Source organism: Nicotiana sylvestris, chromosome 3 (assembly GCF_000393655.2).
Source record: "Nicotiana sylvestris chromosome 3, ASM39365v2, whole genome shotgun sequence".
Lineage (NCBI taxonomy): Eukaryota > Viridiplantae > Streptophyta > Magnoliopsida > Solanales > Solanaceae > Nicotiana > Nicotiana sylvestris.
Window position 1 is genome coordinate 125,761,732 of NC_091059.1, and position 6,504 is coordinate 125,768,235.

Here is a 6,504-nt window from a genome sequence, read left to right on the forward strand (position 1 = left end):
CTCAGGATGAGGATATTACGGCTCATAAAGCCGACTTTCTGAGTGTGTACACCTACCCACTCTCTTTGGGGCCGGTGGGGCCATTCTCGCCCCTGATCAACCCCGTGATTCTCGACGTCTGCCTGAGTTACCAAGTAACTCTAGGTAAAGTCCACCTTTCGTTTTGGCACATGGTTTATATTATTAGGTCTTCACCCTGAACCATTTGTTTCGGACGTATATCCCTCGTTTGCTTCCTGGAGGCTTAGTCAAGCTTCGTTGTCGAGCCTTGAGGTCCCTTTTTGCCCGTACCGAGGAGTTTGAGGGTGATGGGTGGTTAAGCTGATTCGTCTGAGTGAGGACGTCTGATCTGATTCTAGCAGAAAAGATGTCGTTCCCTGAGATGTGGAACGTTGGGTGTAAGTAGACATTGTGCCCTTGCCCTTTCTTAATAACTTTTCTTCATACATCTAACTCTGCCTTTCTTGTCTTTTTAGCCGTAGTGATCTACCCCGGCGCGGTGCCAGACCTTCAGGGTTGGGTTGGTCGTTTGCACTCACTCTACTCGTATACCGACCAAGCATGGTAGGATTTATCCCGAGCTCGGTATGAGGCCGGAGGCCTTGGTAAGCCTTGAGTCGTGCTGCATATATGAATTTTGATGTAGCATGCTATTAGTAGCTTTCTCCATACCGTGCATTTCAACATCTGCATCTATGTAGGTCTGGGAGGGACCCTACTGATGAGGGAGGTGTCGTCTGTTGGAGGGGACATTCTGATGCATGACGAGGAGAGGAAGAGGCAAGAGAGCCTATCGATTGAGCCACTGGATCCCAAGAGGGTCAGAGTGGAGTATTCTAAGGTTTACCCATTGGCTCCAGTATCCGGGGCGATGGGAAATCCTCATGTTGAATGCGAGGGAGAAAGAAGCTTCTCGGTACCCTTTGAAGAGCGTTTGGGGTTGACCGATCCTCAGGCCGTGGAAATAGATGCTTTCGGATAGGAGTTTGATGCTGGCACGGCTCAGATTTATGGTGGTGAGGTAGCACATGGGGTATCGAGCACTAACCTTGAATTGATAGGTGGCCGAAGTTCCCCCTGATCCGGGACACCCTTGATAGGCAGTTTGGATGCACCTTGAGTTGGGACCCATGATGAACAGAGGATGGAGATGTAGGTTAACCCCATTGGCCCGCTCGATATCATTGATTCTCCAAAGGGGGAGATCCTTCCATCTTCCGGTATGTAAGAGGCATCTCACGAGGAGCCTTTCATGGCGGGAAAACTGATCAAAGGCGGAGACGCACTCGGGAGGCCAACGATCATTCTTGAGGGTAATCCCGAGGTCAACGCCTCATCTATTTTTGGCGAGATGGGCAGACTTTGTGAGCGGGTAACTTCATCTAGCCTTGTTTGCTGCTTTGGGCTGCTCTGTCCTTTATCCTTTTAACTTTTTTATGCTGTTTCAGGATGAGGCACTTTATAGCCAGGTCCTTGCCTCACGATGTGAGAAAGCCCTTTTCACCGAATAGGTTATCCATCCCATGTTTTCGCTATCATTTGATCCCTTGTAAAATTTTTGTGCTTTTAACTCTTCGTGAACTGATCTGTGCAGTGTGAGAAGGAAAATGCCCTGCTGAGAGGAGAGCTTCGGGCCAGGGATGCTGAAATCTCCGAGTTTAGCCAGCATGTGAGCGAGGTGTCTTCTGAAAGGGACAACCTCAGGGAAAGAGTTACCTTGATTCAACATTAGCTTTAGAGAGCGAAGGAGGATAGTGGCAATTATAAGAGCCTTCATTCCGAGTTGGTGGCTTCCTTGCTCCAGATCAAAGTTGAGGCCGAGGCGCTTGTATCTTCGCATAGGGAGAAGCAGTTATCGAAGATTCCTGTGTTGAGGGGGCGTTAGAGGGGCTGGCCTAGTTTTTACTCAAATCGTGGATCACGCTTGGCCGAGTTCCCGAGGGCTGATCATGGAGGACGTATTGGAAGGAAGCTCAAGTAGGGTTAAAAATGGGGGTGGATCCCCGAAGAGGGGGGAAGCCATCGAGAAGGGGCCATCGGGGATTTGTAATCAACTAGATGCAACCTTTGGGGCCGTCGGTTCGGCGATAGATTAGGATCTGCTATTTTTTCCTGTTGATTTCCCTGTTTGTTGTACAGTACTTTTATTTTGGCAGATGTATGCGGAGAATTCAGTGATTCTATTTCCCTTATTCCCTTTTGCTTTGAATTCAACAGCGATTATTGAAAAAACCTTTAGACATGTAATATAGCCCTGTGGCCTTTTGGACAGGCTCGGGAATTGTTGTGTGGTCGGTTGATGTGGCCTCCGATGCAAACCACCATAAGGGATCTCATGCTTTTGCCCTGCTGTCTTACGTTGGGTTTTTGGATGGTATTTGTCCTGAGCCTTATTGATTTCCACTCTCCCGTGCTCGTGCGGTTGGGTGACGATGGTTCTTATCTTTTGCCCTTGGTCATTTCGCTGTTTCAACTATTTTGGGTCCAGTCTCCAAGTCGCGTCGCGATTCGAGCTTTAATTGACCCTAAAGTTCTTTCCTACCTACATGGGCGGGCAACAATGGCATTTTGTGTTTCGGGTCGTAGTGACCTTACAGACGCGTGGCCCAGGGGCTCACTCGGCTGATCGACAGTGGAATTTATGCCGTGCCTTTAGGCATGTTGTAGTTTAACTATTTTGGGTCCAGTCTCCAAGTCGCATTGCGATTCGAGCTTCAATTGGCCCTTAAGAATTTTCAGACCGGCGATAGTGCCTCTTACATTATTTTGGTCGTTGAAACCATTTAATATGTGGCCCGGAGGCTTGCATAGTTAACTTTTTTGGATCCGGTCTCCGAATCGGGTTACGATACGAGATCATTTTAATCCTCACATTTTCAATTTTTAAGCTAGCGATAATGGCTCTTACGCTGTTTGGTCGTAGAGACCTTTCAATATGCGGCCCGGAGGCTTGTTTGGCTGGCGACATTGGCTCTTACACTGATTTGCCCGTGGGATTTTTGTAGGCTTTGTTTTCCGCTTGTTAAGGTCTTTTTGAAATAATTTTGCCTGACCCAGTGTCGGTTCTGGAACAACCTCGATTTCAAGTTGTTATCGACAATGTTTGAGCACCTCAGAAGATTCATAGCTCGTAGGCTGAGTAGGTCGAAGCCTTGTGATTGGGAGTTGACATGGTCGAAGATCGTTTTTTCCTATTGAGGGAAGCCTGCTTTAACCGGTTCTTTCTGAAGTATAATCGAAGTAGTGGCCTGTGATTTTTGATTAGTGACGGTCGGGCATCCCTGAGTCACCTTATTATGGTTGTATCAGCCGTTTTGACCGTAGTCATATTTGTTTGGCCGGAGCCAATTTGATCCCGAGTGACAGTTCAGGCGTCCACACCGAGGGTATGCCTTTTTGAGACTCTTACAAATGCGACGTATAGCCCGAACTTCGGGATTTTCAGGCCTGTTGAGGTATTATAGTTTGTCATGCCTATTGAGGTCTTACAGTTTGTCATGCATATTGAGGTCTTACAGTTTGTCATACCTGTTGAGGTATTACAGTTTGTCATGCCTGTTGAGGTCTTACAGTTGTCCATGCCTATTGAGGTCTTACAGTTTTTTTTTTGTGATGTAGAATAGATTTAGTTACGCTGAGTCTGCTCGCTAGGGGTCTTAAAGTTGGTTTTCCAGTGCATGATGACAGTCTCTGAGCCATCGAGTTTAAGCTTCAAGATTGTTTTTTGTGAGCTCGGAATTGCCTTATAGGGCTTTATGAGCCCGGAGTTCTGACCCTAGGGTCGTGCAGGTGTTGAATTGCTGACGCTAAGTCTCCGAGTATCTCGGGACGCGTTTGGTTGAGAGGCCTTCACCGTGGGCATGTTGAAATCCCTTTTCTGGAATACGATATGCCAAAAGATATTCTTTATTGCTTGGCATAAATACATGCTATTTTGTTTTTGCGTGTTCGGACCGCACGGGTGCGGCTTCTTGGGCTGTTTGACCTGATACATTGTTCCCTATTAGAGCCTTGTTCATCTTTTTTCCAGTGAGAAGCAGATTGTAAAATAAATCTTGGAGGCTCTTCGAATCCTTCTAGGGAGATGTATAGACGCCGTCTCATTAAAACCCTTGCTGTCAAAAACCTGTTTCGGGATAAAAAACCCGGTCGAAGGAAAAGAGTGCAACGCTTTCTCGAGGATATGTGTGGGGTTCCTCATCCGGCCGCCCTAGCAGTAATACCGCTTAAGCATCAATACATTCCTGTATTTCGGAAGCTGCTCGTCCTTCATGGTACCAAGTTTATCGGATCCTTTGCCAACTATCCCAAGTATATTGTACGGTCCTTCCCAATTTTGGCCCAACTTCCCTTCATTAGGGTTTTTGGTGTTGAAGGTAACCTTCCTTAGGACCAAGTTTCCGATTCCAAAGTATCGGAGATTCGTTCTTCTAATGTAGTATCTTTCAGTTTTCTGCTTCTAGGCAGCCATCTGAACCAGCGAGGCTTCTCGTCTTTCGTCGACAAGCTCGAGGGGCATTGCCATGGCTTCGTTGTTTGATCCCTCGCTAGTGTGGATAAATCTGGTGCTTGGTTCCCCGGTCTCCACCGGTATCAGTGCCTCGACACCATACACTAGGGAGAAAGGTGTCTCCCCGATGCTTGATTTTGGAGTTGTCCGATATGCCCAGAGCACCTCGGGCAACATTTCTCCCATTTTCCCTTGGCACTTTCCAAATTCTTTTTCAAGTTTTGAATGATGGTTTTAGTTGTAGATTCAGCTTGGCTGTTCGCACACAGGTTTTATGGCATCGATAGGATTCTCTTGATTTTGTTGTCTTTAAGGAACTATGTTACCTTGCTTCCGATGAATTGCCTTGCATTGTCGCATGTTATTTCGGACGGGATCCCGAACTAGCATATGATGTGTTCCCATATAAAATTTATGACTTCCTTCTCTCTTATTTTCTCGAAGGCCTGCGCTTCCACCTATTTTGAGAAATAGTCAATAATAAATAAAATGAATCTGGCCTTACCTGGCACCATCGACAAAGGGCCGACAATGTCCATCCCCCACTTCATGAATGGACATGGTGATAAAACGGAATGCAGTTGCTCCCAAGGCTAGTGGATCATTGGAGCGAACCTCTTACACTTATCGCATTTTCGAACGAATTCCCTTGCGACTTTTTCCATGGCATCCCAATAGTAGCCCGTTCTGATCACTTTTCAGACTAAGGAATCTGCCCCAGAGTGATTTCTGTAGCTTCCCTCGTGGATCTCCCAGAGCAGGTAATCTGTGTCGCCCGGTCGCAGGCATATCGTCAACCATCAAAAGTTCTCCTATAGAGAGCCTCATTTTCATCGAGTGAGAACCCGGACGCTTTGGTTCACAGGGCCCTCGATTCTTTTGGATCCGTGGGTAGCTTCCCGTCCTTCAAATAAACGATATATTTGTTTCTCCAATCCCATGTCAGGCTGGTGGAGTTAATTTTCGCGTGACCTTCCTCGACCACAGATTTGAATAGTTGGACGGCAATTCCGGGGAGCAGGTCTTCTTTTACAGAAGATTCTAGGTTCGCGAGGGCATCAGCCTCGTAATTTTTCTCTCGAGGTACATGGACTATGGTCCATTCTTTGATTCGATGTAATGCGATTTGGATTTTGTCCGAAATACCCTTGCATCCTATCTTATCGGGCTTTGTAGCTTCCATTAACTTGGCTTACCACGAGCAGCGAGTCTCATTTTGCCTCGACAGTCTCGGATCCTAAACTTTTGGCCAACTTTAAACCTGCAATCATAGCCTTATACTCAGCTTTATTGTTAGTCAGCTTTGTGGTTTTTATGGATTGCCTGATTATGCCACCGACGGGCGGCTTTAGTACTATACTGAGTACGGATCCTCTTACGTTTGTGGCACCATCTGTGAACAAGGTCCACACCCCAGAGGATGTGCCTGCTTTTAATAATAACTCCTTCTCTATCTGGGGCCTGAGGGTTGGCAAGATGTCAGCCCCGAAATCCGCCAGGATTTGGGACTTGATGGCTGTCTGGGGGTGATACTCGATGTCATACCCTCCGAGTTCGATGGCCCACTTGGCCAATTAACTGATAACTCAGGTTTATGCAGTACACTTCGAAGGGGATAAGTTGAGAGGACGCAGATACGGTGGCACTAAAAGTAAGGCTTCAGTTTCCGCAAGGCGCTTATTAGTGCGAAAGCTAATTTTTCCAGATGGGGGTACCAGGTTTCGGCGTCCCCCAATGTTCGGCTTACATAATTAATAGGAAATTGCGTACCTTGATCTTCTTGGACAAGTATGCCGCTAACTGCTATTTCAGATACGGTCAGGTATAGGTATAGCGTTTCATCCTCCTTGGGTGTGTGCAGTCAAGGCGGGCTGGACAGGTACCATTTCAGTTCTTCCAGAGCGTGTTGGCATTCTGGAGTCCATTCGAAGTTGTTCTTTCTTTTGAGTAGGGCAAAGAAATGGTGGCTTTTGTCCGACAATCTTGATATGAAT